Source organism: Hippopotamus amphibius, chromosome 10, assembly GCF_030028045.1.
Source record: "Hippopotamus amphibius kiboko isolate mHipAmp2 chromosome 10, mHipAmp2.hap2, whole genome shotgun sequence".
In the NCBI taxonomy this organism is placed as follows: domain Eukaryota; kingdom Metazoa; phylum Chordata; class Mammalia; order Artiodactyla; family Hippopotamidae; genus Hippopotamus; species Hippopotamus amphibius.
Window position 1 is genome coordinate 94,829,714 of NC_080195.1, and position 26,088 is coordinate 94,855,801.

General features: G+C 33.5%; 1 protein-coding gene across 1 annotated transcript in view; it reads left to right on the plus strand.

Annotated features, from left to right (window-relative positions):
- Window positions 1–26,088, plus strand: part of NCAM2 (neural cell adhesion molecule 2) — a 551,377-nt gene that overhangs the window by 392,599 nt on the left and 132,690 nt on the right. The gene's annotated exons all lie outside the window — the stretch shown is intronic.

The following is a 26,088-nucleotide window of genomic DNA, read 5'->3' on the forward strand; positions in this document are numbered from 1 at the left end:
CCAGCAGTTGAGCTTCTCACTACTTTCAGTTGTAGCCATTTTGACAGGTGTGCGGTGTGTCTCACTGTGGGTTTAACCTGATAGCCGATGACGTTGACCATCTTTTCATGTTCTTGTTTGCCATCCCCACATCCTCATGGTTGGAATATCTCTTCATGTTTTTTCTCATTTTCTAACTGGATTCTTTGCTATTTTACTGTTGAGTTTTGAGAGTTCCTTACACACACATACACACACACACACATATTTGGCTGCGTGAATCATTTTCCTTAAATCATCCCTTATTATCATCATTATTGATCAATAAATATTAGTATATGTATGATTATAGGTATTGTTAAATTAGTATGGGAAGTCATGAAGTGTCATTCAAGTCAAAGTTTAATCACAAATTTGTCACTTTGGCATGTCATTTTACTGTGTTACTTCTCCTGCCTAATCTGAGTTGTCTATATTAGGTTAATAATAAAACCTACCTGGAAAAGTTTCTAAAGATGAAATGAGAGCTTGCATAACAATATCTCAGACCCAAATTGAACTTAAAAGGGTTATTTTCTCTTTTCCTTGGAGATATTTAGACTTTAGATATTTTATACATGAGACAATGATCATGTTAACTGACAGCTGTTGCCACAAAGAAACCAGATAAAAACTTGTATAAGCACAGTCACATGTATTGTATAAGTAATATCACCCACAAAACAATAGAATGTTGTTATAGTTGTAAATTGTGCATCTTTGGCATAGCTATATGTAGAAGTTTACTATAAAATAATATCTAGCAGTGTTATTTCAATGACTCAGATATGCACTTGTCTTACCATACTAAACTCCAAATCTTGAAACTATATATCACATTCCTCTTGGAAGTTGACAACATTGAGAATCTGCATTTGAGTGTCACCTTAATCACTGTATGTGTCAATCTGCATTCTTGCACAGTAGTACAGATAAGGGCTCTAACTTTCTATCCTGGATGAGGATGGATTCTCAGATTATTCCAAGTGATAAAGCCTGGTCTTTACTCCTGTGTGACACAATATCAGGACTAGAAGTATCACAGATTTATTATATCATCATCTTCTTTTCCCTCTCTCCCAGGTCTGTCTTATCCCACTCTTTCCATAATTTTCCTCTCTAGGAAGTAGGTAATTTTTTTTTTTTTTTGCTTCCTTTTGGGCCCTTTTTCACCTCCCATATTATCTAGCAATAAGTATTGATTTGGGATAGACTCTTCCACATTCTAAGAAGTACCTAAACAAGTCATTAGGATAGGAAGAAAAAGAAATCATATGCTCCACAAAGCCAAGTAGCTTAAGAATGCCAGTTCATCAGTTTTCAAAATATGATTGCATTTTCATTTGATAAAATTGGTTTATTTTGAACATATTTTTAGAAATTTTGTTATTTTCATTTTAGGAGTAAATGGAAGTGAAAAATCCACAAGGAGTGATTTTTATTTCTAAAGTTCTTACAAAAATATAAACATGGCAGTAACCAGTCTCATCTATGTGAATAGATTGCTTTATATACTAATTCTAAAGTGCTTATAATATCGTTTGGTGGATGACATGCCACATGAGTCATATATCTACTCTTAAGATACAGAATGTATAATTATTTTACTTCTGGTATACTTGTCCTACAGAGTAAATTATAGTCCTACCTCCACTAGAAATTAATCCCACTCCACACTGAATAAGAAGTATTTGAAATGTTTAGCAATAAGTTCTGTTTTAAAGCAGAATTTCTCAAACTTCAGTCATCTGACCATCAGTTTCATTTCTTTTCCATATTCATGTGCTGCCTGGACTGTTATACACTTAAAGTTTTCTTTAGATTAGTTTTTTATTTATTCTAACCCTAACCAAAAATATCAGTTATATTTTTAAATGTACATCAATGTAAATATAAAACTATAAGATAAAATTTGTTTTCAAAGTAATACCTAAACTTAGCATGTACATCTTCACTGGTACACACAACATACTTTTAAAACACTGCCTTTATTTCAAACATACTTTGAATTAATGTGATACAAAGTTTAGCTACAAAATTTTGAGGACAGATCCTATTATCCTTTCTTCTATCTGTGGCTCAAGCACTTCCCTCCGGTAAACAAATATGCTACATTGTTAGTTAATGGGTAGAAGTTCACAAATCATAGTAACAAAAACTCATTAAATTTCAGTCCTTAACACCCAAAGATCTTTTCAAATTGATGCCAATAAACTCAATAAATAAGGCATACTGATTTAACGTCAAAACAATTTCTTTCTATTTTGCTGAAGTAAAATATGAAATGCTACTAATGGTCTGAGTTTAGATCAACTCAAACTTTGTGATTAATATAATAGGACTTCCTGTTCTTTTACATTCATTTGAAAAATGTTTTTCCTTGTCAAAGAAAATAACCTTACTGATTCAACATTAACTTTAGTTATGTTTAAGTTCATTTTGCTTGCTGTTCCTCCAAATAAATAGATGTATTTAAACTGAAATTTAAGGTTAAAAAATGATAAAAATATAAATAGTCTACTTTAACATTTAGCTTTGCACTTACATACAGAAGCCATAGTTGTGTTCTTGGGTGGCCTTGGCCTGCAGCGGCTTAAAGCAGGATTCCGGTTTCTGGCCAGAGACTGAAGTCGGACAGCTGCAGTGAGAGCGCTGAATCCTAGACACCAGACCACCAGGGACCCGTGGCTAGTGACAAGGCCCTGGCCCACCAGCTGTGTAGAAATGAATTTCTGCGTAAGGACGGAAAGCAGTGAAGCAAATAAAGTGTTTATTAGGAGGAAAAAGAGTACAGTAGGTGTGGATAGACACATGGGTGGGCTCAGAGAGAGAGAAAGAGTAATGCCCTTATGGTAGTTTGAATCACTTATTTGAGGCATTTCTTCTGGGTTGCCTTTGACCAATCATCTTGCTTTGCCTGCTTCTGAGTCCATATTTGGTTTATCTCAGGGTCCTCCCATGTGTGCATGTGCATCTCTTAGCCAAGATGGATTCTAGTGACGAGGCCTATGGGTAGTTGATATTACTTATTATGAAGTGGCGCCTCCTCCCTTTTTGACCTCCAGTGAGCCTTTCTGCTCCTGTGTAGTTGGGAAAGTCTTGACTTCGAGAATGAAGAATATGTGATCTTTTATCTCTTATCTGGGCAGGGCCCAGCCTCCTCCATCATCCTGCTTTTATGGAGTTTCTGCTATTATGCAGTTTCTGTCTACAAGGGACCAACTGTTCAGCCTGGGGCCCAGCTATCTCCTGCCTCAGATGTACCAAAATGTTTCTGTTTTAATTGTATAGAACTGGTAAACATTGTTCTCCATGAATTGAGGCACTATATCTGGACAATACTTACTTCAAATATTTTTGCTGAATAAACTACCAAGACAAAGGGGATTCTTAGTACTAATAAAGATAGGCAGTTCTTTGATACAACCACCTGAATAAAATGTTTTAACTTTTATAACAAATTAAATTCTTAGTGTAAAATATTTATAATTATGCTACTTCCTTCACTATTATATTGATGTTTTATGCCCTAGGATATTATTTTTTGTTGTGTAGGGATAGCTTTGGACTTAAGGAAGGTTTATGCTTTTAAATGATTTATTTAAACCACTTTTAATGGAGAGGAGAGGATAATGGATTGAATTTTTCACATTATATGAAAATCTCAACTAAAAATTCTTAAGATATTTTTACATACAAACTGTGAAGATTACATTAGCCCTTCTGTATTTCCCCTTTTTTTCCATTCTAAAGCAACTATGAGTTCTTGAAAATTAAAGTTAATAAAATGTAAGCAGTAATATAATCTTTAAAGTGACAGGAATTTATGGCACTAATGTTTCCTTTATCATTTACCCAAATTCATTTAACAGCCATCAACAGATTTTATTGAGGGATTTTGTGTTTACATGTGCTCTCCTATGCACAAAAAATACAGCAGTGTAATAAAAAGTTTTCTGCTTCAAAGTGCACACAACTTAGGAGAGGAGATGGAATCAATGCATATTTAAATTAGCAATATTTTATTTCTGAATATGCAGTTTTGAAAGATGAAAACTTCAAAGGCAAAATGTCAATTTTTAAGTATATAAGTGGACTTCTGCATGGTGACAGATGTAGCTTTGGCATATTTTTCTGCACTATCACAGACCCAGTTCAACTTGTTCTTCTGACAGCCCTATGTACTGGTGTATTTTGAAAAGTATATCTACTCTCATCAGAATATCTCCTTTCAGTTTCTCTAGGCTGAGGAAAATTGCTTAGACTCTGATTTAATAAGAAACTTAAAAAAATATTTAATGGTGTAGTTGGCAACACCTTTATATTATAGGGGACAACTTAAGATTTTCAACTTCCTTTTTCTCTTTAAATAGAAATTGCGAAATGAGACTAACAAATCCACGATTACTGACTTGAGAGACTGTAGTGTTTCAAATATCTGCACTTTATTACAAAAGCTCCAGTGAAATGAAAAACTGAAATATGATGGCATATTTATAGCACCATCTTTAAGAATAAAAGACAGCATATATGTGTTTTTATGTATCTTTGTAAGTAGTTATACTTCTGGGCAAAATTTTTACAGCTGTATTTTTATTACTTTTATAAGGAATTTTATTTATACTTCTTTACCAAACCCTGAAGATATGTTCTAGGATGCAATTACAGGCAGTTCTTAGTGCCTGATATAGTAAGATTGATAAAAACAACAACAACCAGGAACAAATAAAACCAACAAAATATTTTATTAAATAATTGAAAGAACAGTAATGATATGTTTGTTCAAATATTTTAAATATAGTCATGTACAGTTGAACTAGACATATTGCTTACTGTGGGTGATAGTATGACAATAGAGTAGATGCAGAGACTTTCCAAGTATCAGGGATTATAGACAATGAAATGTATTAAGTTCCAAATGACAGAATATCCAGCCCCATGAATTTCTCTATCATAATTTGTAAAATCATTAATATCTAAAAGAAAATCTTTTCATTTGATGTGACATTATATTAGAAGATCTTAAATAATCTCTGTTATCCTGATATTCTGCCTTGATGTGAAATTAAATCTTTCAGTTAATATTCAGGGAAGGGGGTGAGTGGTACTGAACCAAGGTTGTACATCAAAATCACACAAGGAGCTGTATACACATGTACATGACTGAACCTTTCTCTGTGGGAAATGTCTGAGCCTCTTTCCCAGAGTTCTAACTGCACCTGGCTCCTAGATATTCTTATCCAGGATCTTTGACAGAGATTAGAGAGCTAAATTTTGAAAATCCCCAGAAAGTTCTCTTGTGTGTGTACCTTGTAGAGAACCTCTACCTTTAAAATCACTACGTTTCTGCCATCACAAACCCACCAATACACATAAAAATATACAGTCAATGTAATGTGATCTTGATATCCAGGTATACATAGAATAAGATATATAAAAGGAATTCATGGATTTCTAATCATGTTAGCATTGGTATTCCCTGTTCATATAAAACAGAGCTTAAGGAATTGAAATTATGTGGTAGTTGCAGTGATTCTTTGTTTCAGTTTCTGAAGTTGCCATGTACCTGCCCTGTGACTTCAGGTAAGTTGATGTATTTTTCAGTTCCATCATTGATAAAATAAGCCCCCTTCAAACTCTAACACTTTCCTATTCTATAAACATTTCTATTGATTCAGTAGATAATCACATATTTTAAGATGCAGTTTTTATTTCCATGCTAAGCCCTTTTAAATTCAGATATTTACTAATTTTTCAGTTCATGATTTTCTAATAACTTAATATAGTGAGGCAGTGTGTTTGCAATTTCCTTCTTCTGTATAGCTTTTCCATATAGCTCAATTATAAGAAAAGCTAAGATTACTTTGGTAATGTCTTTACATTGGAAAAAAAAGTCAGTTGCTGATTGTAGAGAAGAATGCTGAAGAGCATACTCCTGGCACCTGTAGATTTTAATGCCTGCATTTTTTTCTTTCCAGAGATAATGGGCTTTTCTGAAGGATTTTATATTTGAATGACATTTTTTAAGGTCTTCCTAATGCATTTTTTCATACTGGTGTTCTGAGAGCAATATTATAGATCCCTGCTGGGCAATAGGCAAAATGGATACTTCTATTCCTCACCTGATGTAGGTGGGAGAATATAATTAGGCATGTTGGAAATCTTCCTGGATGCTCTGAGCTTGCTGAGAGATGGGTTTTCAATCATTTACAACTTTCTGAAATTTCTTTTTCAGCCCACAGCTCAAATAAAAATTATTAAAGAAGCCTAGTCATAAGTTCAACATTTAATTTTAAAAAACATTTTTTGAGAAAATTCTGGGAAATAATAGTTAAAATAGAAATATCATTGTTCTTAAAAAATCATTTACTAATGAACTATTATTTTAAAATATATATATTTCCAATTGAGAAAAACTATAATCTTGTGTGTAGGATGATATGATATTAGTTCAAAATTTTACCATAATTGTTCTGGGAAAAAATATTACATACTAAAAGTGATTTTTCTTTGGCTTTGTAACAGAAAATATATTATTTTTTCTTGTAAATGCCATATTCTGTTATGGACTTCATGTAGTATTTACTTTACCTTGTAAAGAAATCTAATACCACTGAGGAAAATATAAAATAATGTAACTACAAAGAAATACATAGATTTCAGTGAACATTAATAGACTTAAAAATAACAGATTTTCTGGTAAATGTAATTTTGATTCACTTGTGTGAAATTTTAGTGGAAAACAGTAACTAAATTTAAGAAAGAAAATGAAATAAATTTGTAAGAATCGCTGTATAGGTAGACACAGTATATCTGAAAATATTTCAGCAAACATTCTAATAAACAACTTCCAAAAAATAATACATTTGATGAATTCCATTGTCAAGTTTAAGCATGAAGCAAAAACAAGTGCATAAAAGAATGTTAGTTATACAATACTTAGTTTGTAAAATTGAATACAATTTAATGAAAAGTACCTTAACACAGTTATTATAAGGCCATTATTGCTCTTGACTCATGGATTAACAGATAATAAATTTAAATAAAATATGTTAAACAAAGATCTTCAGTAATAACTCTGTTCAGCCATCTATTGAGTAGTTGTGTTTACTGATGTAAAAAACCCTCTTGGTGAGGCTCTTCCTTGGCTGTTATGCGTTGTCATGACCTATATTTTGGAGTAGCATTGTTACTGTTGTTTTGTAATCCACAAAATTTCTTATTCAACCTTCAAAGTTCTTCATTCTTGGATGCCAGATGAGTTTGGATGCATATTTAATAGCGTATCTCCTTATAGTAAAAACATATTTATACTCTGCCAAATATCTAGAAATGATGTAATTTTAATATCCATGGATCCTACCATCTTTTCCCTGGCCCAAATCACCCACCTAATTCACTTCTTTTACTCCCCAACTTAAATTTCATTGTCTGTCATAATCACTGTCACATATACACTCCTCAGTCTTTTTTTGCTTCATGAACTATTTCTAGCAAAATGCCAGTCATGGTTTAATTAACCTCAATGCCTATTTCACACTTGTTGCAAGACAGCTGAATTTTGCTGGAGGAAAACTACAATCTTTCTGAATGATCTCCCTTTAAAATCGTGGCCCATAGTTTAATGTGTGCTCTTTGTGTTTTGCATTATTCATCCCACATTTTCCTGGCTCATTTTCTTCACCAGATGTAGATAACTACCTCATGCATTTCCTCCATCCTCCAGTTCACAAACCTCTTCTGTCCTAAAAAAGCTCAGCTGATAAACTGGTTCCTCTTTACTAAGAAAATACAAGCAATCAAAAGAAAACTGTAACAAATTCCTATTACTTTATCTACATCATACATAGCTGAACCTATATGTTACCATGAATGTAATATTCAAGTTTTTATGTGGATACTAGTTCCAATCCTCTTTAATACATCATAGGCCTCAGTCCAGTAATTTCTCTCTCTATTTCCAACAATTTTTAATCACCACTTTATTTATTATTCCCATCAATATGCAAAAATATTTTATTATTTCTTTTATATACATATTATAGCATATAATATATAAGTAACATAATATGTAATTTATACATCACATACATTTATGTATATATTATATGTAAAATGAATACATAGATACCTACATATCCTTTTTTCCTGTATTTCTAATTTTATTTTTTCTTCCAGTTTTATTGAGATATAATTGCCATACAGCACTGTATAAGTTTAAGGTATACAATATAATTATTAGACTTAGGTACATAGTGAAGTGATTAGCACAAGTTTAGTGAACATCAAAAATCTCGTATATATGCAAAATTAAAGAAATAGAAAAAAAATTTCCTTATGATGAGAACTCATTAGATTTGCTCTCTTTAAAAAAAAGTTGATTATTTATTTATTTATTTATTTATTGGCTGAGTTTGGTCTTCTTTGCTGCCCATGGGCTTTCTTTAGTTGCGGTGAGTGGGGGCTACTCTTCATTGCAGTGTGTGGGCTTCTCATTGTGGTGGCTTCTCTTGTTGTGGAGCACAGGCTCTAGGCTCGCAGGCTTCAGTAGTTGTGGCACACAGGCTCAGTAGTTGTGGCTCACAGGCTCTAGAGCACAGGCTCAGTAATTGTGGTGCACAGGCTTAGTTGCTCCATGGCATGTGGGGTCTTCCCAGACCAGGGATTGAACCCATGTCCCCTGCACTGACAGGCAGATTCTTAACCACTGCACCATCAGGGAAGTCCTGGATTTGCTCTCTTAACATTAATGTATAACATTTAGCAGTGTTAATTATATTTATCATGTTGTATCTTATATCCTTAGTACTTATTTACCTTATAACTGGAAGTTTGTACCTTTTGACTATACCCCTGCCTCTGATAATCACAAGTCTAAATATGAACTCTTTTTCTATGTTTGTTTTTTTTGAAATATAATTGACCTTCAACACTATATTAGATTCTGTTACACAATATAGTGACTCAACGGTTCTATATTTTCAAAATTATCTCCACAATAAACCTAGTTATGATCTGCACCATAGTAAGATATTACATAGTTATATAGCCACCCCTGGATTTGACCCCACCTACCAGCATGCCAACACCAACTTCAGGGTACCCTGGGCCCTGAAGCCAGCCATGGCAAGAACAAACCTGGTGCCCCAGGGGGCCAAAAACCAGTTCTGGGACCCCCAGGGGCATGTAGCCAGATATCCCAGGACATGGCTCCATCCCCCCCCCATGGGTTAGCACTAGCCCCAGATGCCCCTGGGCCCTGGTCCCACACATCAGTAAGCTGACATAGAGATCTAGGAACCCTGACCTGACAGCCACTCACCATGGAACTGAGCTCTGCCAACCAGTAGGTCAGAACTATTCTCAGGAACTGTGTCTATGCAGCCAGCCACCTTGGGACCCATCCTGACAGAGGCCAGCATTCTCTGTACGAGGCAGGGCCTGGCAACCAACCAGACCTGAGCCAGCCACACCTACCAGACCTTCATAGTAGTCAGCCCACCACAAGAAAAGGACCCAGGCATATCACATATGGGGCATCCCTAGAGTATATAGGTCTGGTGACCAGAGGGAAGTGTGCTGCTGAGACTCATAATATGTCTCCCAGAAAAGGCCACTTCTCCAAAGTCAGGAAATGTAACCAAACTACCAAATTCATAGAAATAAAAATAGAAAAGTAGATAAAAAGGAGGTAACAGAGCAATATGTTCCAAACAGATGAGCACAACACCCCAGAAGAAGAACTAAATGAAGTGGAGATAGGCAATCTGCCCTATAAAGAGGTCAAGGTAATGACTGTCAAGATGTTCAAAGAACTTGGGAGAAGACTGGATGAACAGCACGAGAAGTTAGAAGTTTTTAACAAAGAGTTAAAAAATATCAAAAAGAACCAAACAATGATGAAGAATAACTGAAGTGAAAAATACATGGAAGGAATCAACAGGAAATTAGATTATACAGAGGAGCAATGTTCTGCTGAACATTGCTGGAAGATCGAAGAGTGGAAATCACTGCAGCAGAGCAGAAAAAAGGAAAAAAATAAAAAGAAATGAGGACAGTTTAAGAGACCTCTAGGATAACATCAAGTGTATACTAACATTTGCATTATAGGGATTCCAGAAGGAGAAGAGAGAGAGAAATGGGCACAGAATATATTTGAAATTGCAATAACTGAAAACTTCCCTATCTTGGGAAAGGAAACAAACATCCAAGTCCAGGAAGCACAAAGCATCTCAAACAGGATAAACCCAAAAATCACCACATCAAGACACATTGCAATAAAAATGGCACAAATTAAAGATGAAGAGAAAATGTTAAAAGCACAAGGGAAAAGCAACAAGTTACATGCAAGGGAACTTATGTAGGCTATCAGCTGACATTTCAGCAGAAACTGTAGCCCAGAAAGGAGTGGCATGATATTTAAAGTGATGAAAAGGAAAAACCTACAACCAGGAATGCTATACCTAGCAAGGCTTTCATTCAGAATTGATAGAGAGATCAAAAGTTTTTCAGACAAGCAGAAGCTAAAAAGTTCAATACTATCAAATTAGTTTTAAAAGAAATGTTAAAGGGACTTCTCTAAGTAAAAAACAAAAGTCCACAACTAGAAATATGATAATTATGAAAGTAAAAAAATCTCATTGGTAAAGGCAAATACACAATACACAATAAAAGTAAGTAAACCAACCATGTATAAAGCTACTAGGAAGTTTAAAAGATAAAAATAATAAAACCATCTGTACCCACAAAAAGTAGTTAAGGGATAACAAAACAAAAAGATGTAAAATATGATTTAAAAACAGTAAATGTGTGGGGCAGTAAAAGTACAGGGTTGTTAAAATGCTTTTGAACTCAAGAGGTCAGCAACTTAAAATAATGTATATTTATATATTGCTATATATAAACCTCATGGTAACCACGAACTAAAAAATCTATAATAGATACATGAAAAGAGAAAGGAATCCAAACATAACACTACAGATAGTTTTCAAATCCCAAGGGAAGAGAATAAAGAAGAAGAATTGAATAAAAAATAAGTATAAACATAAAAATGACCCCAAAATAATGAACCAAATGGCAATAAGTATGTGTGTATCAATAATTACTTCCAGTGTAAATGCAGTAATGCTCTAATCAAAAGATATAGAGTGGCAGAATGGATACAAAAACAAGAATTATATATATGCTGCCTACAAGGGACTCACTTCAGATCTAAAGACACATACATACTGAAAGTGAGGGGATGAAAAAGAGGTATTTCATGCAAATTGAAATGAAAAGCAATCTGGGGTAGCAATACTTTTATCTAACAAAATAGACTTCAAAACAGAGGCTATAACAAGTGACAAAGAGGGACATTAAATGATGATCAAAGGATAAATACAAGAAGAGATAACAATTATATACACACCCAACAGAGCAACACTTAAATACATAAAACAAATATTAACAAACATAAAGTAAGAAATTGGCTGTAACCCAGTAATAGTAAAGGACTTTAACACCCCACCTAGGTCAATGAATAGATCATCTAGACAGAAAAAAATCAACAAGAAACACCAACCTAAAATATCATATTAGACTAAATATACTGTATATATATCAATGATATGATATATCATATATATCATATGATAATCCATTCAAAAGCACAAGAATATACATTCTTTTTAAGGGCATGAGGAACAAAAATACTATTTTACTTATATGTGAAATCTAAAAAACAAAACAAATGAATAAACATAACAAAGACAGACACAGATTACAGAGAGCAAACAGGTGGTTGCCAGAGGCAGATTGGATGGGAGGAGGAAATAAATAGTTGAGGGAGATTAAGAGGTACAAACTTTAAGTTCCAAAATAACAGAGTCACGGGTATGAAGTGCACAGTGTGGGTAATCATAATTATACCCACATATTCTTCATATATGAGTATATATTTATGTCTATGCAAATATGTAGACAGATAGCTAGCTACCATGTTTGGCTTCCAAATCCCATCTGATCTCTATCCTCTATTCATAGCAAAATCCCTTGAAAATGTTGTTTAATCTTGTTCTCTCTAAATTCTTCCTAGAATTATCTCTTGAATATACCCTAGTCAGGCTTTGACCACGTGACTCCACTAAAACTCTTTGGAAAGCTTGTTACTAATAACATTCACTTTTCTAAATTTTATCACAAATTAGCAATCCTAATTTTACTTTTCTGTGTAAGAGAAGCACTGATCCAGTTAAATGATCTTTCTGCTTGTTGCATGGTCTTTGGCTTGTGGTATGCTGTCCTGTTTTTTCTCTACCAGTCTTTGTCTTCTAATCGACCTCTATAAATTATCGAGGGCCCTTGTTTGGGGTCCATTCTTGGATTCCTTTCTCTAACTATGTTTATTCCCTTTGATTTATTCATCTAATTTCATGGCTTTAGTTACCATTGGACTCAGTAAAATCCAAAATTTAAATATGAACCTGTCTATTAAATCCTAGTCATCTGTATCCAGTGGTCTATCAGGTAACTCCGTTTGGATATTAAATAGTATCTTAAAGTGAAAATATCCAGTCCAACTCACATTATCTCTACTTCAGCTTCTCCCTCTGTCATCCCAATCTCATTAAATGGTGATTCCGTCCTTCTAGAATACAGTCTAAAATTCTTGGTGAAATCTTTGACTCATTTATTATTATACCCACATTCTTTTTTTTCATAGATCCTGTTAGCCTTATTTTAAATATATTAAAATTTTGATCATTTCTCAAAACCCAGCTGTTGCTGCTGTGGTCCAAGCCAGCATAATTATTTGTCTAGATTATTGCAATAACTTTTAGGAAGTTTTAATGCATTCACCTTTGCCCCCTGTTTTCTTGTTAGAATAGCAAAATCAGTCTGTTTGAAGTAAGCCAGATAATATCACTCTTTTGCTCAGAGGCCTCCAATAGCTTCTGGCATCATTTGGAAATCCCTTTTATAACTTTACTGCTCTACATGATAGGCCACTCTTCAAATCTCTACTACCTTTATTTTTTTCTTCAAATCCTACTATTAAGATTAATTAATTTCAACCAAATAAGATTTCACATTTCCTCCATCAGTCCTTAGGTGCTGGAAAATTTCCAGTAGTGTGTCTACATTATCTATCTACAATTTTGAATGTACTTTGTGAGTCATAAGTATAGTGAAAACTATCACAAATCTTTGCTACTAATTGCAGTTTCCAATACTTTTGAGTTTGCTGAGAGAGTCCTTGACTACCAAACTAAAGACTATATGATAACACTATTGATTTTTAACTATGTGTATGTTTAGGTTAATTGTTGAGTTCTTTAGGTAAACTAAGTATAAATTATAGGCCACTATTCTTTTAATTATAAAATCTCAAGCCATATAAGAATTTAAACTCTGTACAGAACACTAGAGTTGATTTACTATATGGATATTTACATTCAGTTTTGAAGCTCACAGCATCTAGCTGAGTCATAGAAGCTGTGAAGCTATTGGGACAAAAATCAAAAAGAAAAAACATAATGCTAAAGAAATAGTAGCATGTGCAGTGATAAACACTTTGAATAAATTGATATAATCCTCTGATTGCTTAGTAAATTAATAATTTGTTTATTCATAAATTAAAATATACTCTGGGGCCAAATGATAGAAAAGGTGATAATTAAGGAGTTCCCATAGACAAATTTTATAGAAGCGGGAGGTTAGCAAGCAATAGAACTGCATACTTTTCCTGTGTGTACCATAGAGAGATGTTGGATCTCCTCTTCCTATATTACAGAAAATATGCCTGGCTGGGTGTTTGATCAGCACCTTGAGATGGCACATTGCACTATGCAGTACTGTTCTAATACCGTCTCATAAAATTTACAACAATATGCCCTGTAGTATAATTACTTACACATCCCATACCTGTGTATCCCAGGGCATAATTCAAAACTTGTTGAGGGCTGCCTCTCATCATTTTTGTTTCTTGTACCAACGGTAGTATAATTTCCCAGACCATCTCTGCTTCTTGGTTGTCTGTTTCCACCATACGCCCCTTTAATGATAATGTTCATAATTTTTTATCATCTAATGATCAATATATATCAATGTGAAGATTCATCACATACCTGTCTGAATCAAAATTTTCTTTTCTTGTAAAAGAATATAGTATGGAAATATAGGCTTTACATTCTCTTTTAATGTTTTTGACAAAGTTCACACTGTGTCTTTCCCTTTCTATAGTTTAGGGGTAGTAGCATCTATTCATTTATTCCATATTTCGAATTCTCTTTCTCATATGCACTATCTTATTATCTTGATAACTTAGATCCTTTCTGGAGAGTACATTCTCTCTTTTTTTTAATATTTATTTATTTATTTATTTTATTGGCTATGTTGGGTCTTTTTTGCTGTGTGTGGGCTTTCTTTAGTTGCGGTGAGTGGAGGCTACTCTTCATTGTGGTGTGTGGGCTCCTCATTGCCATAGCTTCTCTTGTTGTGGAGCTCTAGGCACATGGGCTTCAGTAGTTGCAGCACATGGGCTCAGTAGTTGTAGCTCACGGGGCTCTAAAGCACAGGCTCAATAGTTGTGGCACACAGGCTTAGTTGCTCCACAGCATGTGGGATCTTCCCGGAGCAGGGGTTGAACCTGTGTCCCCTGCATTGGCAGGCAGATTCTTAACCACTGCACCACCTAGGAAGCCCTACATTTTCTTTTAATTGAAGACTTCTAACAATTATAAAAGGTTTAGTTTCTATATGCAGTCTTTGTTTTAACTTGTATTTTCTTTATGAATAGATGCTTTATCACAAAATAAACTAACAAACAAAATCCAAAACCAAAACCAAACAAAAGCAGCTCACTGGAGTTCATGTATGTTATACACAGTTTTAATTTTTAGCCATCTTTTAGAAGTAACTTGTTTCTATGTCTATGTAGTAAAATGATTTGATGAAACTGTATTTTTGGTATTTTTGTGTATGGTTAGTAGTTTTTGGTGTTTATGTGCATGTATTATATAAGACATTTCCAATAATTAAAGTGCTTTTTATTTAAAATAATTATGTTAATTGCATAATTGTCAGACAGTAAGACAGCCTGAGAAGAATTCAAAACACAGAGATAAGAAATATTTTTTTATCTTCTTGAACCTCCCACGTAAAGTGTAGTTATGAGGCACTGAAGTAAAATATATATCACTCAGCATAGCTGTGTGTTAAAAAAGGAGCATATATTTGCTATAACATTGCCAGTACATATGACAGTAATTATACACATTATTTTATAACATTTATTATATGTCCAATGATGTATATATTTTAATATGTGTTTGAAATGATGTGAGTTTCCAAAAGAAGGAAAAATATACATTGCCAGACACTATTCTACTTTGTGATATTAGCCTGATAAAAATGATTCTGTTAATAGGGATGGGTTGTATTCCATAAGAATTCTCATATATGTGACAAAAGGTGGTCACTAGATGGTAAATGCATTGCACTTTCTGATATTAAGTGTGGGACTAGTGACAATTTAAAATACCTGTTAGAACTTATATTGCCAGGCATATTGAATAAAGAAGGGCTTGATTTATACTCTGACTTTAAACAGTGACAACAGACAAAATTTATGTCATGATGGATAGCATATTGATCCATGAGAGATGAGAAACAAATGATGTGAGCCCTGCGATTGCTGAAGTGTACTGTATAGAGTTTCCAGGCTACAGCACAAGGATAAAGAGTCTGACACTTTTCTCTTAGTTGAGGAGCCAGAGTTCTGAGTTTAAATGACTGTGAGTACTAGAAATCACAGGATGGGGTACCAGAGAGGAGAGAGCTCTGTGGAGAAGAAATTCACACAGAAAGAGCTCCAGAGATCTTCGGCGCTTTCCCCAAGAGTCTTCAGCTGAGTACTGATAAGTGTATGTGTGTGAGAAAACTATCCAAGGCCACAGAAAGAGCCACTGGAATACTGAAGAATGTTGCTTTAGTAGTGTGGTCAAATTAGTCCTAAACTAATCCCAGCTCCCCTAACAAAGTTTAAAAGCCTCAAAAGAAAAAAATTATTTTCAAGTAACTTAACACTATCTCAGAGAAAAGACCAAACATATTTAAATATATATATATTTATATTATTTAAATATATTATATATATAACTCAAAGTGCATATATATATATATAACTCATAGTTTTATATATATAAAGTATACTCAAAGTATGTATATAAAAATATATTTATATAAATATAATATATATAAAACTCAACATATATAATTCACAATGTTTGGTATGCAATAGAAAATTATGAGGTGTACAAGGTACATGAAAATATAACCCATAATAGGAGAAAAACCAAATCAATCAATAGAAACAGATCCACTGACACAGGTAACAATATTAGTAGATAGGAACAGTCACATATTTTTGTTTGGTTTTTGCTTTATTTCTTACACATACTGCATATGTACTACAAGGTAGAAGAAAAGCATGAGCATGATACAGAGAAACATGACAATATAAAAGACTAAACTGAAATGCTAGAGATTAAAAAATGTCAAGTAAAAAAAGATATTGGATTGGATTAGCAGCAGATTAGATACTGCAGAAGAAAAGTCTAGTGAAATCAAAGAGAGAAAAATGCAGTTTATCCAAATGAAAAATAGACAGGAAAAAGACATATATATACTTAGAGCAGTCCGGTATCTTTCATGCTTTGAGTGAGTGTTGGCCAAAGAAAGCTCAGAACAGGGCCTTCATGTTTCTCATTAGATAGAGCAAAAAAAGAATGTTCCCAAAATATTTTGTATTTCTTCACACTGTAGTTTTCCCTTATAAAGCATGTTGTGGAAATTTGTATAAAGATGTACTATAGGAAAAGAATAATGACTATTGTTAGCATTTATTGAATATATACTATGTGTTAGGGATTTTTTAATTGTTTCACATAACATTATTGTACTACTTCCTGTTGGATATTGTAATTTTTGCTTTTCAAAACTCTTTCATTTGTCTATAATTTGGACAAGATTGCCATGCTGCTTAGACACTGGTTATTAACTAAATCACTGATTATAATAATATTTATTATGCATCTAGCACTGAGCCTACACAATCATAAGTAGTTCTAACCAGACCAAGGGAAAAGCAACAAAAGTTATATACTGTGTATTAGCCAAATTGCATTGTGATAACTCTGCAAAATGATGACACCAAACCTCAGTGGTTTTCAATACAAAAACTGATGGGTTTGCATTGTCATATACACACTACTATTTATAAAATAGATAACTAATAAGAACCTACTGTGTAGCCCAGGGAACTCTACTCAGTACTCTGCAATAATCTATATGGAAAAAGAATCTTAAAAAAGAGTAGATATATGTATATGTATAACTGATTCACTTTGCTGTACACTTGAAACTAACAATATTGTAAATCAACTATACTCCAATAAAAATGAAAAAAAACTAAAATGAAACAAATAAATAAGAAATTTTTTAAAAACCTGTGGGTTTATAAGTAGGCTGCAGCAGCATCCTCTAGATTTTAATTTGGGTTCTGATCTGCTCTATATGTTCTAACAATTCAGAAAATGGGATCAAGGTACACATCCTGTCTTGGTTATGCTGTTTAAAAATTCCCATGATAAAATGTGTGATGTAAATTTTAAACAAAGACTAGAGACTGGCATAATGAAACCCCTCATTCTATGACAGCTTCAATCATTATCAATATTATGCCATCCGAATTCTAACAGTTTTAGTATTGCATTTCATCTGTTTTCCAATAGGCTATGTTTATGTTATAGAGAAAAACATTTTAAAGTCTGGATTAAAAAAATATTGAACCGAACCTATGCCTTATTCAAAGCCTTAAAACAATGGAGTCCATATTTTTAGTCATTACATTACTTCCAGAGCACTATGGTGTAACAGTGTGATATCAATATTCACAAGGTAAGTTCAATTATGAGCATAAATCATCACATCACATCTGACCATCTTATAATAAATGTTGAATAGGAAGGATTTCAGTGTATAATGTGCCTCATTCTTTCAGATATCCTTTCTATCTTCTCATTGTTGTGTGCTTGAAACTAAATTTTAGCACAAGATAGGGTGTAACTTTTAAGTTTCAGTATCTTCTTGACTTCTTTATTCCTTATTGATTTTTTAATAAGCAGTTGTTCTTACCTTGCTTATTTTCCATTATGAAGGATATAGAAGAAAATTGAAAACTCAAAGACAATAGTGATCATCCTATTTTTCACGGTTTCTTAACCTTGGAGAAAGCAATGAAATTTTAAATGGATTGATTTCTTGAAACCATGGGATTTTCCTACTGACTTTCTACACTACCCCATACTTATGGCTTGAATTCCCATATCCTGAATTTTCTGAACAAGCTGAGATCAAATATTTTGTTCTGTTCTATTTGTATTTGATTAAAATTGCACGTATACTCATGCAACAGAAAAGCAGGTATTTTGTCATTCAGAGTCACCAGCAGAATTGCCAAAATTTTGATCCGCCATACTACAAGCATGTTCCTCTCATTCTAATTTATTTGCTTAGGACTCCAACCACAATGAATGACCAGAACAAATAATAGTGATATAGACACGGGCTTGGGATGCTTAATACAGTTTTAACTACTATATAAATTTTGGGAATGTGATACATAATCATTAGAATCCACAAATTTAAAATCATTGTATAGTAACATAGAAATTATATCTGTATAGGGCTTAAAAGATAGGGTCTTTGGCACCAAAGTCATGGCATTGGCTCAGGAATGGTCCTTCTGATGAAAGGTAGGGTCAAGGATACGTCCAAGCCATCCACAAATATAGTGGCAATTATAGATAAATTCAGTATGTAGGATTTTATTAGTATCATGGATGAAATAAAATATAAATCTCATTATTTGGCAATTTAATCATTTATATATGAAATGTTTTATCACAACATTTATTTAGTAATTTTGCTGTCATATAGTAGTTTTTCATCCTAATTTTAATTTTGTTTTTTACTGAATATCTCACATACTTAAATTGATAAAACATTATAAATAATTGGCATGTGGTTCATGGGATCATGAGAAAAGTCTAGCAACAGTAATGCACTGTTAAATAAGAAGATAGGAGAGCTGTTATTTCCCTTTGAGTTAGAATGACTTTGGAGTTCACAATGAAATGAATATTATGTAAACTCACATATTTATCTTTTAGATCTGGATATCAGATGTTTTGTGCGAATGTAATTATGAAGTACTTAACAGGTGCTGAGCTCTTTTCAAATATTCAAATCATTAATCTCCCTCACAATACTGTAAAGGCTGTACTTTTAAACCCATTATACAGAGAGGGAAACTGAGGTACAGATAAATAGTTAACTCCAGGTCGTAAAGCACAAACAGGAAGTAAACTTTCCCATTTGGTGCTGCAGTCTCTGGTCTTAGCTACTATTATGCGGAAAAGGCAGCACATGCAGGCACTAATATAAAATATTCAGGTCACATTCTGAAAACCAGCATTTTGATGTGTATCAGTTGAAATTCAGCTTTTCTAATTTTTTTTTAAGTTAAAATCTCTGGAAAGTTTATTCAATTTCAAATAGTGAAGTACTGAGTATATAATATGGAATACAATGTATGCTGGTTATTAAAATATAATTTGTTATGGCCAAGTGTGAATATATGCATATATATGTATAATTTTATATACATACAACAATCTACTAATGATAGATCAGATTTCCCATCCAGGGATCTGTGACAAACCTGAAAATATCCTTTTCTTCCTTTCTTTCATCACCAACTCCCATCTAAACATACACTAAGCCACTGTTGATTCTTCCTCAGTATATTTTTAGAATCCACTCACTTCTCTCCATCTTATCTACGCCTACCTTTTCCTAACACATTATCATTGCAGTTTGTTTCTAGGTGTTTTCTCTTCCCCCTTTCAGATTTATTCTTTACCCTGCAGCATGAATGATGCTTTCGAATAACAAATGCATTCTCCCTTCTCCTCAGCCTGAAACCTTTCCTATCCTTTCCAGTTCTTCATAGAACACTTGTATTCCTTCTTGTGGCTTTAATTTTTAACACGTAATTCACATAGCATGCAATTTACCCACAGATGGGTAAAATTAAATAAATTGTCTTTTAGTATCTTCACAGAATTGTGCTATCATCAACACAATAAATTTGGGGAAATTTTCATCACCTCAAAAAGAAATCCCACCCTTCTTGATAGTTAGCCCTCTTAGGCAACCACTTTTATACTTTTTGTATCTATAGATTTGTTTGTTTTGGAAATTCCATATAAATGGAAGCATTCAATGTGTGTACTTTGTTACTCTCTTTTTTTCACTTATAACTGTTTTCAAGGTTCATCTATGCTGTAGCTTGTGTAAGTACTTCATATCTTTTATTGTCAAATGTGATTCCATTATATTGACATAGTACATTTTATTTACCCATGTATTAGTAGATGGACATTTGTGTTGCTTTTACTTTTGGGATTTATTAATAATGTTCTTATGGACATTTATGTACATGTTTTTGTGTGGACATAGATCTTTAATTCTCTTGGGAGTATAATTGCTGAGTCATACAGTAATTCTGTGTTTAACATTTGAGTAACTGTCAGACATTTTAGCCAAAGCACCTGCACCATTTTACATTCCTATCACATGTGCACAAGGGTTCCATTTTCTCCACGTCCTAGCCAACGTTTGTCATTACCTGAAGGCATGCAGTGGTATTGTGGTTTTGATATAAATATTCATGATGGCTAATGATGTTGAGCAACAGATGAAATTTATGATTTCTCTCTAAGCCTTTTAACCTATGAGATTAAAGTCGTTGCCTTTCTTAACCATCTTTCTCACCTCAGAAACCAGCATAGTGCCAGTCACATAGCTATGGCACAGTATGTAGTTCAGCCCCATAGTTATGACCCAGGTAGTGAGCCGTATGGCAAAAGTAATTCAGAATATGAACTCCAGGGCCAGACAGCCTGGCCATCCCACAGTTATCACTTATAAGCTGTGTGGGGCCTGGGCGAGTTATGTAATACTTCCGTGCCTCAGTTTGCTCATCTTTAAAATGGGGATCGTATTAGTCCCAATCTCATAGCAATGTAGTGAGAATCACGGCAGTAGTATGAACTAATAAATGTAAACTATTTGGGATAGTATCTAACTATCACTTATTATATGTGTTAGTGTCATTCATTGTTATAGTCAATTCCTATTTGTTGAATAAATTACTGACCATATATGCAAAGAGAAGAAAAGGGCCCTAGAACCAGTGAAGAAACTACATAAGTTAAGAAATTTTGTTTTCTCTTTATTTCATCAGCTTACGCTGCTAGAAGGAATGGCAGTTGTACAAAAGTTTATTTCATGACATCAAAATAGGAATACAATTAGAAAGGTGGGATCAAGCCCAGAGGAAAGAGACATCAATATGAAGAGTAAATATAGGAATCTTATAAGAGCAAAACAATATTTCTGCTTCAATTTCTTTTCTGAAATTAGTGAATTTAATGAAATTTTAACATGATTTTGAGAACTCAATTTGGGTAAATTAATGCCAATAACCTTTGGAAAGAGTCTGCTTTCTTTTTTATACATTTAACAGTTATGCCTTGCTACCTATATTTATTTGGAGCTAAGTTTAATTTACATTCAGTAGAGATTTAATGCCATTACAAATAATGAAAACAGAATACGTAATGAAAAAAATTGCCCCCCACAAAAAAAACTGCATAGCATACAATGAGAAAAAAATAACATATAATCAAATGGTGCAAATTAGTTTTGTGTCTACATGTGTCTTAGGTTCTGCATGTGTTCTCTATCAGCCTGCCCAATGTCAGGAGATCCCACATGCTCTCAGTCCTTTCTCTGCACCTGCTGGCTTCTCTGAGTTCTTTCAGAAGCCTCCCGATGGCACATGCCCAGAATTCTCTCTACAACACTGCCCCTTTCACCATTTCCAAATCCCAGTCCACACTACGGTTTAACAAGGAACATACCTCTGACTCTAACCCACTCCTCCATCAACACCCCCGAAATGAAACTGTGGTATTCCTGCATGGTATTTTTGAGTTTATCTTTATTATATCTTAAAAGTAATAACTGTCTTCTCTGTTAAAAATTCCATAAAGAGTGGAAATTATTCAATTTAGCTCAGCTTGTATCCCCAGTGCCTGGATGCTTATTGTAGAACAATTGCACACATACAAAAAAAAAAAAAATGTTGAGCAACTAAGTGATATAATTCACAATTTTCTCAAAAGGTCAAAGGGTCAATGACTCTAAAAAGGTTCAAAGACATGAGTGTGGGGAAGAAGAAATATAGGGAATACTGGCCACCTCAGGTGTGCTGTGCACTACAATTGCATCCTAAATTTGGCAATAAATGTCTAGTCAGGTAAAGCCAAAAAATAAACATGATACATTATATCAATTCAAATGTCCAACAATTAAAATTTGCCACAAAATATTTATGTTTGAGCTAAACTGAAGATGGTAGTTAAGATGCTAGTTATCACATAGATATTTGATTAAGTGATTATTGCAAGCACAATAAATTCTATAGAGAATCATTTTATAAAAATATTGAAATACTTTTAAAACAAGAAGTTCTTAAGCTGACCTTCCAGAACTGCAAAAAGTATAATATGAAGTCAAATTTCAGAGAGTGTCTTTCTGTGAAGGATTGGAATAATGATGTTCAGTCAGACACTTTCTAATCATCTTAATGCAGTGATAGAAACTGAAAATACTAGATGGACAGCTAATACACCCATTAACCTGTCTCAATCACATATCAGATGTCTTAAATGAATCTTCAGTAGGTGGTGAATCAAAGCCAAGATATAAATGAATTTTCTTTCAGAAATATGCAATGCCTTTTTGTAGCACAAGGAGAAAGATGTCCTTTGGAATGTCAGAAATGAGAAGAAATGACTTTGTTCTTCTAGTCAGATGCAATTGTGCATTATTACAGAGCCAGTGCCAACTCTGAAAGTGACTTACAATTTCTAGGGGAATCATACACCTACCAGAGAAATTATGTTCTTCCGAAATTTCTATTAATTTCAGGTATATCAATAATAACTATTAAATACCACCAGTTTTACTAATAGCATGCTAACTTTACATGCATGGATAGTTTTCCACAAGTCAAAAACCACATCATAATAACAAAAGGACCTATTTATTTTTAAGGTGGGTAAAGAACAATATTCTTCCTAATGAAAGAAGGAACAATTTGCTTTGCATCATTATTAAAGTATCTTGTCACATTCCAATAAAGATATTAAATGCCAAGTTTTTAATCCATAGTAAAGAATAGCTGAAGGATTACATTTCCTTTATATATACGTTTCACTAGGATTTAATGTGCTTTATAAAAATTTTAGAATGTGATGATTCTGTCCTAGGTACTAGTCCAGGTGATTTTCACACAAAGTACCAGAAAAATGTTCTCACATTTATACAAGTGTAATATCAACCTGCAGGATAAAATCTGAAGTTCCAGTGTGACTAGAAAAAGCAATGTGTCTCAAGAAATGCACAGAATTCAAAGAATATTTTATATATGTGTATATAGTAGTCAACCTGGGATTATTTTGAATATAAATTGATATTTGGCTAAGAATTTGAAAGAATGATGGTAGACTACTGCCATGTAAATGTGGAAGAGATAAAGGGTGAAAGATTTGAGACAGATATGTGAAAGCTGCTTAGAGAAAGAAAGCACAGGATATTCATGACAGTATAAGTAATTCACATTAATTGGTATCCACATTAACAGTATCCAAATTGTAAAGTGTGCTTAAACAGAAAGGTAATGCCATGTGGAAGTCCATAAGCATCAGGCTAAAGGATTGAGGTTTTATTTGGGAGGCAATGCAATGTTATTCGTAATTACAAAGCATGAGGGCCAGGGATGTGAAACCTTCATAAAGTTGTCATGAGAAGTAAAAGTTTGCTTTAAAAAAAATGCCTTATTCTTAGTTACACAAGAAATAATTTCTGCAGCTGGAATGATTTTTTGCTAAGAGAAACATAGGAAATAACATAATGTTGAAGGCTTTTGCAGAGTCAGGGAGTCTTTTTCGGTCACATTCAGCCTGAGTGTGATTGTTCTCTCTGAAATCCAGAGACGCCTGTCAATATCCTTCCAACTCAGCAGCACAACTAAAAGTGTAAATGGAGAGGCAGAGAGCAGATAGGCCTATGGAAACACAGTTGCTGAAAACTGGAAATGATAATGTTGAGCAAGATGGTAAACTGACATTTATCATTATTTAGAATATTAATCAATGAATAAAGTTTCAGCAACTGATCCAAGACTGAGGACATGGTATAGCATGGGGCATGGGGAAGAAAAACAACTGGAAGAGTGCAGGTGATGCTGTGTAAAGTAAGATGCTTTCATCTGCACATGCTGGTTTGAGATACATATCAAATGAACTTTCCAGGCATGTGATATATCTAGTTCTGAAGCTCCAGGGAAAGAAGGATCCTGGGTAGAGAAAGAGTGACTTCAAGATTATCAGTGTCGATGTGGGCAAGGACAAGAGTGCCTAAGAGGATTGTATTGACCAAAAAGACGCTGGAGTCTAGGGCAGAATACAGAGGCTCCCAGGAAGAGAGGAGGCTGTAACCAAAACCGAAACCAAGGAGGCTACAACCAAAACTGGGAGAAAAATTAGGATCATGTGGGTGTCCTGAAAGCCAAGGGAAGTCAGCACACAAGAAAGGAAGGATAGTTAAACAGGACTGAATGATAAACAGAGGTGCAGTAAGGTAAAGATGAAAGAACACCTGTAAAGTTATGAAACAGCAGTTCGTTATCTTATATAACAATTGGCCATTTTGCTTTTGGGTTTATTCAATCTGATTTTTAACTTCTGTGAATTCTTGCACTTTCTTTTCTTTTCTTTCAATTAAGTAAATGGGTTTGGCATTTGAACATCCTAAAAACTGGCAGAAGAGAATGCCCTTCTGTTTGAAAACCTCACCTTACTATTTCTTGGGAGGTGGGGAACGTATTTTTGACCTACAAATCTTGATCTAAGTTGCATAATACATCCCTAATATGCTTTTGTTTATTTCTTTGCTTTTGAAGACCATCTTTCAGATAGTAAATTATGAGTGATTGATAGGATTGTATAATGATTGCACTCCTATATAAAATTAAAAAGCCAAAAAAGTAACCATATTGTGCCCCAATCAAAAACATGTTTGAAAAACAGCTTTAAGATAGTCTTCTGATATTAATAAAGGAAAATAATTAAACATCAAGTTTTAATAATGCAAGGTACACACATGTATTGAAATTTACTTGAATCTGTCATATAGAAAATTTAATAACCATTATACTGTTTATAATAACATACATATTTCAATTAAATGTATGACATACAATATTCTATTGAACACTGAAACCTCGAATATTAAAAAGAATCAATTCAGTAATGGTGGAGCAGATGTTTCCAATGAGTTATAAAGTGCTAAAAGTTCACTATATTTCTTGATAGCACAGTAAAATTCAATAAACTACCTCTGTTTTAATATGTTTGCTATGAAGCTATTTAAGTGATTTAAGAAAACAATTCTATAATTATATTTCACACAATAATTCTTATTTGAGATATAATCTATATACTATTGGGTTATAAGTAATTCCTTTCTTTGAGTCATATTTGTGGAGTAAGTGATTAATCATTTCCATATTGTTTCCAATGACTTCCTGAGAATGCTGTTTTTAATAGTGTATCTATGACGCATATGGTACCAATTATACTTATGAGCAATGCTGTTGCATTCATTCCAAAATGAAAACTATACATTCCTCTTAAAGTCTTTAATTGTCATACATCTTGATACATTCTCCTTATGTGGTGAAATGCAAAACTAAAGTGCAGCAGGAATATCATTTTCACTGGTAGGTTTTAGCCAGAATTTAATAGGCATTGTCATCGTTTTGCTATGTTTGCAAAGAACACAATTGAAAGCCAACAAAATTCTTCCTAGAAGAATGTAGTAGCTTTATTAAAA